Genomic DNA, 12,275 nt, shown 5'->3' on the forward strand with positions numbered 1-12,275 from the left:
ATTTTATTTTTTAATTATTTTTCATGTTCTGGTTGCCATCTGTTGATAAAAGATGGTTGTACAAAACTCACAGCACTACACAATGGGAACTTTTTTTGTGCAATTCTATTCATAAAAATGGGGGGGAAACAGTATAAAACCATTGCACCTCTGTACACTAAGGATCATTAGCTGGTTCATTGTATAGATTGATATAAATTAGCCACTTTTGGAACTAAATCTCTTTCTTTTTTTTTTTCCCCACGAGATACTCAAGATACTTATTTTGGGTGTTTTTTAGTATCATGAATAATAGAACAAAAAAAAAAAAATCCACTTTCTGCCACATCTTCTATTATTCTTGTTCTTTTATTTAAAACAATGTAAGACAATTATGATAAAAGATGTATCAACATATAGAGCAATTATGTCATAAACCACCTTCTGCTCTGAAACTTAGCTGAGAGTTCATTCAGTCAAGCACACGAGCCTGCCAAGCCTTGAAATGAAAACTCTATTAACAAGAGCCCGTTGTGAAAGGAGGTGTACAAGCTGAGGAGTGCCAGGCTGATAGGTGCAGAATGCTGTAAGCACCACCCAAATCCCTCAGCCTCACTGGCACAGGATTTGCAGCCCTCCCTGGCACAGCTACACCTCCACAAAACGAGCGGGCATGGGGCTGAACACGCACAGATGTGTCCAGGCATGTTTCCTTCACCATTTGTGCTTTGTTTGTATTGATCATTTGATCTAAAAATAGATGTATTTTGCTCATGAACTAACACTTCCCTTAAGGCAGAAAATAAGTAGGAACATGCCTGCAGAAATAATATGTTATTAACATGAAAAACAACAAGAAAAGTACCTCTTGTAAAACACACTGAAGAACAATGCTTGGCAACAGGCTGAGGAGCACTTGGTTTTCATAGGATTTCTAAAAGTAACCAGTCATGCTGTCATTAAAGAAACACCACTGAGAAAGCAACAGAAATGTGCCCACAAATATTAAAGAAATTTATTTTTCAATCTTCTAAATAATCGTCTAAAGAAATAACTTATTCAGCGGGGGAAAAAAGCAAAACAGCTAAAGAGAAATCCCAAGCCATGATACACCATTACAGCACTAAAGCAAACTTAAAAACAAACAAAAAATTTCAAACTATAAAATTCAAATGTTGAGATGACCAGCATCACAGCACATATTACACTGCACAACATATGAGTTCATCTGGAGGGGTGGAGGGTCACTCACTCAGCCCATGCACTGTGCCACAAGGAGAAAGGCAGTTTGATCTCTGAGTATCAAATTTCCCTGCTTATCTCAGTTGCATCATGATCTACCTTGACAGAAAACGGGTACCAGCCTTTCCTAGTGCAGCTTGATAAAGGGGAGAGGAAGAGGGAGAGATTTTATGTACATGCAGCAGAACAGAAAACTGCACGAATAAACCACAGCTTTATGAATAAAATACATCCCTTACTGTAACATACACAACAGCCTTGTTTGCAAAACATAATGAAATTTCAGAAAGAAGAATTCAGCATTTGCACAAAAAGCAGAACTCTGCTGCAGCCTGGGCACATGTCAGTCTCTTCCCACAGCCTGCTTTTCTTAAAACTGTATTTAAGGACTTTTGCAGAGCATGGTCCAGGATATTATTGCTATTTATGTTAAAACAGTAAGAGCCACTGGGTGTTATTTTGATTTGAATACAAGTGGAAGGAGTTTTGAGACAGCAGAGTACTGATATCATGTCTCTCTGTAAACCCTGCCTGGAGCCAGCCGAGCATTCAAGTAAATACTTGTTTACAGATTTTTAACACATATATGCACATGTAACAAAAGTTCTTAAGGCAAGCCATGCCTTTCATGTCCCTGCTGGCAGGGCCAGGCCCCAGCCAATGTCCCTGGAGGGCTGGGTGTCCCCAGGGCTGGGGATGCTCTGGGGCAGGTGAGACCACCCTGCCCTGCAGTGTCCCCAGCACTCCTGAGAGCAGGGACAGCCTGGGGGACAGCACACAGCACTGCCCTCTCCATGCACCCTGTCCAAACCAGTCCCCAGATCCACCCTGCTGACCAAAAAGGTGCATTATGGCTCAGGGACCTGCTGTGAGCACAGCTATCCAGGAGGTGCTGCTGCCAGGCTGGTGCACCTCCCATGGGGCTGGGACCAGCCGGGAGCACAGGATGCAGCAGCAGGAGGAGGCACAAACCCACACACCGATCTGAGTAACTCCACGAGCTCTTCACAGCTATTAAAGTCCATCACACACAACACTAACAAGAGCAAATGGCCAGGCAAACCTACGTGACTGTGTCTTGATACATCACACAATGGCTTCATTTAGCTTAATGCAATACATTACAAAGCCAGCACAGAAGTTAACGTTAGTCAACAACATAATGGACAGATAAGTGTCTCACCATGGTTAAGAACATACACAGGTTCCATTATAAGATCTATTTTTAGGCCCTCCTTTGCTCCCTCTACTCAAATTGTATGAATAGAAAAATTGGTCTGCTTGAAAATACTAAGCTTAAGTCAAAGGAAAAAAAAAAAAATGTTCCTGAGAAGCTATGGAAAAATGGATAACTTGTTTTAACTCAGATATCCCTCTGAATTCTGTAATAAAATTGTAAGGACACCAGGGGACTGCACAATTTTCCATTTGCTACCTGGCTATAATTCACCTTTAGGTTCACTGTGGGAGAACAAATATTTCCTTAATATTTCCTTAATTGATATTGTAAAAATACGCCTTTTGGATGCTGAAAGGTCCTATCTTCTTGCCTTAGTTTTCAGCATTCTTTAAGAGTCCTGACCACAGCAGCATCAGACACATTGCTAAATAACAGACAGCTGAATTTTTTTTCCTGATGCCAAATACTCCAGTTACTATTAGTTTCATTGAAAATTAACTTATATACAAACTTTTTCAGTAAAAGTTTCTCAACTAAACCACCACTGTACATTACTTATTCAGCAAACTTTGTCCCAAAGACTCCTTGAGACACCCAGGTAATTAAGTGGTAATTCTTACAAAGAATGAAGGTGAAATAATTTTTGATACATAGCTATATTTTTTAAAAGCATGGACACAAAAATACATTGTGCCATTTTATTATTAAAAAAGCCCTTTTTTCCTTTTCTGAAACTGGCTGAAGGAAGCTTTAACTGCAGAAAGGAGATGGAGTTTAATTGTGACACTTGTTACGTGTCCTCCACAGAAAACCTGAAGAGTTTGCTCCATGAATTGTGAAAAGCTTGAATAAAAAAATAATAGTTTTTACATTACATTACTGTAGTCAGAAATCTTAAGAAAACCCTACCAGAGATCTGAGCTTGTGAGACAGCAGTAAAAAATCTGTGATGAGAGTTCTGAAGTTTATTCCAAGCTCTGATTTGCTGAGTGACTTCAGCCAACCCATTTCATCCCTTCCACCTTCTCTTTTTCTCTGTAATTACTGCAATAACCAATAAGCTCCACTATACACCTTTGGGTCAAGTTCCATGTAGGTTTAAAAGCAGTTCTGCTGAATTTAATGGAATTGCACAGTAATGCAGAATCTGGCTTTCATATTGGGATGTTATAATTAATTAATGCTTAAGAAATTCGTTGCAATCATCTGTAGTAATAAGATACACAAGTGCTCTTATTGTTGACATATGGAAAGTACCTAAGGAAAAAAAAAACCAATATACAGCAAGTGCTGCAGGTGGTCTCCTCATGTCAGGAGTGTGTGACAAAGGTGACAATAAGTCTGCGTGTCCTCTCGTGTTTGCTGACAGAAATGTTGGTCCTTACTAACCCAAACACTTGAACTTTTCCAGGTTTTCTGTGATGCTAACACCACTGATAAATCCATCCTCACATGCATTTCAGCTCTCAACTCTGATTCAATTTCACTCCACCTGCCTTCCAAGGGGTGCAGGACAAACAGCATCCCGTGCTGTGGCTCAGGTTCACCACGAGCTGGAGGGTGTGGAGAGAGCAGGAGCAGCTGTGTGGTGCCACCACTGCCCTCCTGCACTGCCTGGCCACGAGCAAGGAGCCTTCAGCCCCCAGAGCCCCAGGATGGGCCCCAACACCTCCAGCCCTTACCCCAGCTGGCACCCAAGGACCACACCGACACTTGGTCATGGCCCAGGTGGGAGGGGAGGAGACTCAGAAAGAAGGTAAAACCTCTGAGTTAGAAACAGCTCAACAACTGAAATAATAATAAAAATAATAATAACAACAACAGCAACAATTACAACAATTACAATTACAATAACAATAATAATAATAATAGTAATAATAATAATAATAATAATAATAATAATAATAATAATAATAATAATAATAATATCTGCTCATGCCCTGGGTCGGATGGGAGGAGACTCAGAAGAGACCCCTGAGTTAGGAACAGCTTAAAACTGAAATAATAATGATAATAATAATAATAATAATAATAATAATAATAATAATAATAATGTTGCAGTGGAAAGGGAGACAATGAAAAGAGTGACGAAAAAAAAAACAAACCCCAAAAGAAGCCAGCCTGTACCCAAGCAGCAATCTGTGGCCCCTGGCTAACTCCCCCAGTTTTCACACAGCCTGATGCTCCATGGCATGGAATATCCCATGGAATACTGGGTCAGCTGTCCTGGCCCTGCTCCCTCTCAGCTCCTTGTGCCCCTCCTGGCTGGCCAAGCAAGGCACACTGAGAAGCTCTTGGCTACGAGTGAGCAGTACTCAGCACACATAAACCTCAGTGTGTGTTACCCACATTATTCTCATCCTAAAATCCAAAACACAGCACTGGCTACCAGGAAGAAAATTATGCCAGCCAAATCCAGGACAACAGCAATGATTAGTGATTTTGCACTGCCATACAAGTTAAGCTTTTTTTGTTAAAAATGAAATTACTTCCCGTGCTTTTCTCAATTTGCACAGCAAAAACTGACACATGATGGTTTATAAAAATTAAGGTCTTTTTTTATAAACTGCATGGACACAGCCATTAGTCTAAAACAGATAAACCTCACCTTTTTTTTTTTTTTTTTTTAATAATTTTAAATACTTTTTCCCTTGAAGCTGAGATTTTCAAAAACTCAAGTATGTGAAATGTCCAGCTCTTAGTGAAATTAAAATTTCAGGATTTGAACAGGCGAATCTTTTAGAATTGGCTAAAAAATGACAGCAGTTAACAAAGGATTTTTAAACTGTCTTCTACCAGCATTCAGTCCAGAGTTTTGTAGCCAGGTAATGAACTGCTGAACGAGGCACGAAAACCCTACAGCAAGTTTTGCTGAGGCAATGGGCACTGTCAAAATATTCTACCTCACCTCACAATCTGATGTTATATAAACTGTTTTCATTTTTGGTAAGTAAGAAAAAAAAAAAAAGCAATATTTAGAGAAAATTAACTAATGTGGACTAAATTATGCTGTGACCCCTTCAAGACAAGGCTCATGTCCTGTATTCAGTACAAAGGTTCTGAGCAGGGCCTCTGGTTACCACTGCAATAAACATAAAGAATAATGGTAGGTTCAGACATAAAGAGTTGTTTTAATGCCCCTGCACTCTATCAAGGTAGTGGACATCAAAGGAAACACGAGAAATAATGCAGAAATGATAACTGCTGTTAGATTCTCTGAACAGCCCGTTCCTTTATCACAAAGTGTTACCCATACGGCATCAATTACAATTCTTCCAGACACTACAGGTTCAAAGAAAACTGGAGAGGGAGGGAAAAGGGATGAAGTTTAATAAACAAGGGCCATGTTGGCTTTTAGTGGAAAGTACATTGTACTATTCATTTAGGAGATCATGAAGAGAGCAAACCTCAGGGGGTATGCAAAAAAATTATCCTGGATAAACGAACTGATTTTGACATTCTGGTAGGAAAGAAAGCAAAGAACTCATAATTTCATGAGAGCATTTTTCTAACAGGGCTGGTTAAGACAAATGCTGATGAGATGTCCATAAACATTACATGGGCATCATCAATTACCTGTTGGTTTGGTTTGGTTTGGTTTGGTTTTTTTTAAGGATTAATTAAATAAATCGCAGTTCTTGAACATTATTTGCCAAAAGAAAAAAAATCCAGTTACTTGCTGCACTACTTGCTGTATAAAAAACCTCTTACATGCATTTGCACATGACTATTGCAGCAGTGACCTCTGATTTTATAAGCACCCCTCTGTACCTGTAAAGGCAGCAAGTTCAGAGAGAGCACCACGTCACAAATTAAATACCCACGCTTAAGCTTTTTAAGCTCTGAGACATAATCGCTGAATAAAGAAAGTAAAACCTCTACTACATGAAAGAGAAGAATCCTAAATAGCTTTGAAATGCATACCCTGTAATGTAAGAATTTTATAGGGATATCTTACACATTAAGATCCATTCCTGAAAACAGAATTAGAAAAAAAAACTTTCAAAGGCAAAAGCAGATTTGAAATGTAATTTTTCTTACTCTAGTATCCCTATTTTGAAAGTAGTTCATAAAACACTTCATGGCACAATGGAAACCAAAATAGTGTTAGTGTATCTTTCTAGAGAGATTAACCTGCAACATATCCCAGTGCCTGAAATCAAACATCTGCATTATTTGATCTAATGCTATTAATAAACATGAAAGCTCTGGCACCTGTGAGAGAGTGAAAAATGGAACACAGAAGTATCTTTTAATTAAATATATTAATGGTAAATAGCACTTCAGCAAGGGAGTTTTGTTTTATTTTTTTTAAATTTGTCTGTAGACTAAATATCCACTCAAGTAACTTTTAATTATTTCAATACCTATTCAGGTAACTTTTTTGGTTTATTTGTTTACAAACTGACTGTTCCCCGAGGTCTCAGCAGCAGGTACAGCCCTGTTCTGCTGCAGGAGGGGGAAGAGGAGCAGCACCTGGAGCTGCCCACTGGAACCCGTGTGAGCCCAGCTCTGGAAACAGGGCATGGCTGGGATCACGGGGCTGTGACACTGCACTGGCTTGGGAGAGCTGTCCACCCACAAAGCTCTTCTGCAGGGGGTGACAGCTCAGCCTGCCAGCTGTAAATCCATGGGACACAGCGCTGGCAAAGGCACCGTGAGCTGCCCCATCTCCTGCCCTTGCCCAGGCAGGGCACGGTGCCAGCAGCAGGACAGACAGCCACAGAGCCCTGGCAGGGCCCCTCCAGCTGCTCCTGGTGCTGAACCCTGGCAGAACCCTTCCAGCTGCTCCTGGTGCTGCTCTGCCTGCCCCCACACCCTGCACCTCCACCCCCAGCTCCAGAAATTCCGTGCGCGGGAACGAGTCGTGTGCCCTCCCCACAGCCTTCAGCAGGAGGGAGAACAGAAATCCTTAATTCAAGATACAAAGAAAATATGTATGGAAGAGCTCTGTTCTGTTAATGAAACCTGTATTTTAAAGAGATGGAGAACACGGGCCATCATAGCGTGAGGCTCTGCTTGACCGTTTCACTGATTTACAGATCGGCCCAGCCAGAACGCAGGAGTTCATTTAGGGAAACGCATGCACCAGATTAACAATCAAGGAAAGGCTAAAATTAAAATGAAGAATGAGGAGAACATTAACAATAAGAATTTTCAAGCTCAGAAGAGACTGGGTAAAGCTGTTACATAGTGAGAATGCAGGAAACCAGTGGTTTGTTTTCTTGGGGCTGTGCATGCTCTGATCCCACACAGTCTGAGACCTATTTTTCAACAACAAGCTGATACATTTTCTGTCTGATCATTATGGATTTTGACAACGTCATTTTGGAACCTTGGTTACTAAGATATCAATAATTAAATGCTTTCACACTTCGCTCTTGTGGATACTGGCAACTTATCTTTGTCCTCCGAAGAAGCTAATGGTATAATGGGCAAAACATCAAGAATAATTAAGAAAAATGCTGGTATAAACTCCATCAGAAAAAAAAAATACAACTTTGTGCATGGTTCCTGCTTGATACCTCACATCCTGCACTTAGTTTCAAAATAAGAGAAAGTTATTTCTTTCTGTTACCTCTTAACCATGTTTTGTCTGTGTTTAGAGAAAGAAGAACATGCTGTAATTAATGATTTAATAGCCTCTATGTGTACTCTCATTTTCTAGTTAAAAGAATAACTGGCTGAAACAGCAGTAGCCCATTACAAGAAGCATCCTTCTCCTTTTGTCTTTCCCTGTAGAAATGTTCCCTGTAACAGTGCTGCTCAAAGTCTCCAGCCTTGATTTGCAGAGAAGATACTGCAACCCAGTGACATCTCAGAGAGGAGGGCTGGGAGAGAAAGAATTAATTTTAAAGAGCACAAAGTATATTTTATATCTATAAGTATATAATCTGCCCTAACTGGGAAACTCGTACAGGGAAATTCAAGGAAGTACAAAGTCCCTTTCTAAGGGCACTCCACACAAGGTGATAGAAAGAATTTAAAGAGCATGTAAAAAGACAACTCTGTTGTAAAACTACCAATATCTTGATACTGTCACTGTGAGAAACCAAAGCAGAACAGATTCATTTGGCTGAAGAGTGGATGCAGCTTTATACAAATGATTAATACTTGGCAACCCCCCTGCACTTGGCTTGTCACCAGCAAACTCACTATACTTCCTTCCCAGCTCTCCATTGTATTTTATATAATGACAGACTCGACTCCAGGATGAGATGAAGCTCCCATGTCTGGAACAAAAGCAAGGAAACCTCTGGACAAGGGATTTGAACAGTTTAGCAGCAGAAGCCATGGACAACTCAAATCTGCAGCTCATGCCTCACTCTGCACATAAAACTCACCCAGGATCTTCATCCCATCATCATTCTGTTCTGAGCATTAAATTACAGCACAGGAATGGTCAAAAAGCACATAATAAGGATGAGGGGTTTTGTTAAATCAAAAAACCCCAGAGAACAGAGAACAATACCATATAGCACTGCTTTTACATCATCCTGGACAAGTCTCAAGCAGAACTACATAAATAAGCAGGTGATAATGCACAGCTGTCCCAGAATATTCCTGGAGAGGGCAAGTCTTAAGGCCTCTTAAGAATTACAGGACTCAGAAACTGCATTGCACACCCCAGAAATAAGGAACAGACTGGGAAACAAACTGAGCCAAGGACAGGGTGTGTGGTGTGGCTGCAGTGCATCTGACCTGCTCTTGAATACCTGCAGAGGGAACGAGGGCTCCCCTGGCCTTGGGAGACACTGACTGGTGCTACTGAGTGGCTTCAAGGGCTGGAAAAACACCAATGACTCCCATTCTGTTCATGCAGAATACAGCAAAGTGTTACCTGACCTATGGAGACTGCTTCCCTTCCTGAGCAGCAGTGCACATTACTGTACAACCTTCTTTTTAAAATGCATAATCCTGTAATTATTTACACACTTTTCCATTCCTTTACATAATAATTCAGTGCTCAAGTTGGTGACAAAATTCTTACAAAAACCATATTAGCTCCACAAATGTTTATCTTTAATCTACAAATAACTACATTTGGAGAAAATGAAAAGCTGCCTTTTCATCATTAAATTATGCAAGACTTGCAATCTTCATGAGTAAATTTGTTGCAATGAAAATGGACATCTTGGTATGAATTACAAAGGACTGGAAAATCTGAAGTAGAAATAAGCCACCAAAAAAACTACAGCAAGAAATATTACAGGAACCAGTATGTCAACCCTAATTGTGTAATTACTTTTTGGCTTGGTCATATAAGCTAGAAGCAAGAAACAAGAGACAATGGTAATTTCTTACTGCTGAAATGAAGGTGTCAAACTGTCTTGTATGCTCTGTGTGCTCTAAGCTAAAGTTTACATTTATATCATGTTACTTCAATTACAATCTTAAAAGAGACTTGAATGCTTCAACTGCATTAGACCAGGATTCCTAGATGTTGAAAACACACACACACACACACACACACACACACACACACACACACACACACACACAGAATTGTCCATGTAAATACATTTTCACATGTGTGCTTGCTTATGGACATTCTAATGCATGGATCATTTATTTGAAAAATAAAACTTTGTTCAAAAAGAAAAAAAAAAGTGCATTTTGAAATATTCTGCGGTTGTGGGTTGTTTTTTGGTTTTTTGTCTTTTTTTTTTTCCTGAGGAATTTAAAAGATTAATGTCTGCAGTGACATGGAACACAGTGAAACTCTGTAATTCTCTGGGCCTGATTGTGGCACCTTGGCTCACAGAGCTCCAATCCCCAGATAACCTGGTTTTCACAAGGAGCTGTGAACACACAGAACTGTGCCTGCCCAGCATCAGAAGGTGGAAGAGGCAGCTCTGCTCTGCCCCCAGCTCCCTGCCATCCTCTCCTCCCCACCCTTCCCGCTCCATCCAACAGGGCCAGTCATTAGCTGTCTTTCTCAAAAGCAGCCCAGAGCAATCTTTATGCTACTGCACATTATTGTCACTTTATTTTATAACTTATTTGTTTTCATTTCTTCAATTTGCCTCTCGTGGGATTGACCCTTGGTGCAGCACTGACAGACGTGTGTGTGAGATGAGCAAACTTCATCCTTTGGTAGACAGACAGAAATCAATGGAACAAAGACTGCTCTCCAGTACATAATCAGAGCAGAGGGCTGAGGGAAAACAGAACGTGAAAACCAGAAACCGAGTATGTACAGAGTGGGCACGGGTGTGCCTAATCAAAAACCACACATGGGTGTTGGAATCAGCTCAGCCAAATATGACAAAACTTCTCCTCTAAACCACATTGTGGTATATTTTACAGTACCACACAGTTTTCTACAACTCGTTTTAGGAATGGTTTTTAACCATTTTAATGGAATTATTGTCAAGTGCCTATGCACAAAACTCAATTAAAATTTAGGAGAAAAAAATGCTGTAAGTAATATGTGCTATAAAATTACTTAATATCTTTTTTTTACATACAAACACCAGGGTTAATTCATATCAGAGCTACTTAGGAGTCTAAAAAAGTTTGGCTGATTTTTTTTTTTTGGACTGTTTCTCAACTGACTTGGACTTCAAAAGGCATAATTGCAGGGTATTTATGAGAAGAAGTGAAAAAACTTGCCCATGATGCAGCAATTACTGAAATGCCAAGTATCCAAAGCGCTTGACAAGCTGGAATATTAAGATTACTTCCAGGACAATGGCAAATTACGGGGTTCACTTCTTAGTAAATTGCACAGGTACCTAATAAAGACACTGCTACAAAACATTGCACTCATGTATATACACCATCTTTCTCTGTGCAAATAGACAGGTTGCTCAATCTCTACATATAAACTATGTTTCTTTTATATGTGTACATAAAGTATAGAAGAATATATATGAGCATGCTGTCCATGAAGTACAATTTTCACAGAAGCAGACCCAGTCCAGCAAACATATCCAGTCTCAGTGCAGTCAGTGAGGAAACTAAGAAATCACGGTCATACTATTTGTGTGCAAAAATATGCATTTAATTGAATATACTAAGAAGTATAATTTGAAACAATTTCAGGAAAAGTATTTTTGTGGAATTGTCTAAAAATCAAGCAGAACAATATGACATAATTTAAGAACATCTATAATTAAGAAAAATATTTCTTGTAATTTTCTGCATACATCTGAAAAAAAAAATCCATTTCTGTATTTACACAGTATGCAGAACTCCTTCCTCTTTTATTTTAGAACTACATGATTTAACATATCTTTTTGTGAAGAATAAGGCCAGATTTGAAAGTGAGACTCAGATGCAAACACTGACATGAGCAGAAGCCATAGCCACGAGATCCAAGGCCAGTTTTGGCTCATGTTCACCTAGCTTCCTCAAGCTTTAGCATAGGATATGAGTAATGGTGACAACTGTAACATTAGCCAGTTTGGCTTTCCTTAGACTTTTTCCTCCTTTTCTGTTTCCCAAAGAACTTGATAAGGATTTTTGATTGTTTGTTTTCTTTCCTTTTTAATTTAGAATAACTTCACTACTAAGATGATTCTTTTTTCTTTGCAGCCGTTTAACTTCCGCTTCGGTTTTTGAATTGTAAAACTTAAAAAAGAGACCTCTTCCTTCAACAACTTAAAAATAAAAATTTCTTTTTCTTTTAACTGCCTTTCTCTTAGATTGAATGAGTGATGATAAAGAACATACTGCCAGACCACAGCAAAACAAAAACAGAATCAGAAATTCTACCTCAGAAGTGTCCCCACATACCACAATCTCATTACAAATCTGTACATTTTAAGCATTAATTCTCAGATTCTTTTTGTGAAGCAAGGTATATTCTCCAACTCTCACTACCCCCATATTATGGGTTGAAAACTAAGATATACAAAATGCTGTTTTC

At 39.4% G+C, this 12,275-nt stretch overlaps 1 protein-coding gene across 4 annotated transcripts in view; it reads right to left on the reverse strand.

The window, feature by feature from the left end:
* The window catches only part of TSHZ3 (teashirt zinc finger homeobox 3), a 67,676-nt gene that overhangs the window by 33,648 nt on the left and 21,753 nt on the right, over positions 1 to 12,275 (reverse strand). The window lies entirely within an intron of this gene.

The sequence above is a fragment of the Oenanthe melanoleuca genome, chromosome 11 (genome assembly GCF_029582105.1).
Source record: "Oenanthe melanoleuca isolate GR-GAL-2019-014 chromosome 11, OMel1.0, whole genome shotgun sequence".
Classification (NCBI taxonomy): Eukaryota; Metazoa; Chordata; class Aves; order Passeriformes; family Muscicapidae; genus Oenanthe; species Oenanthe melanoleuca.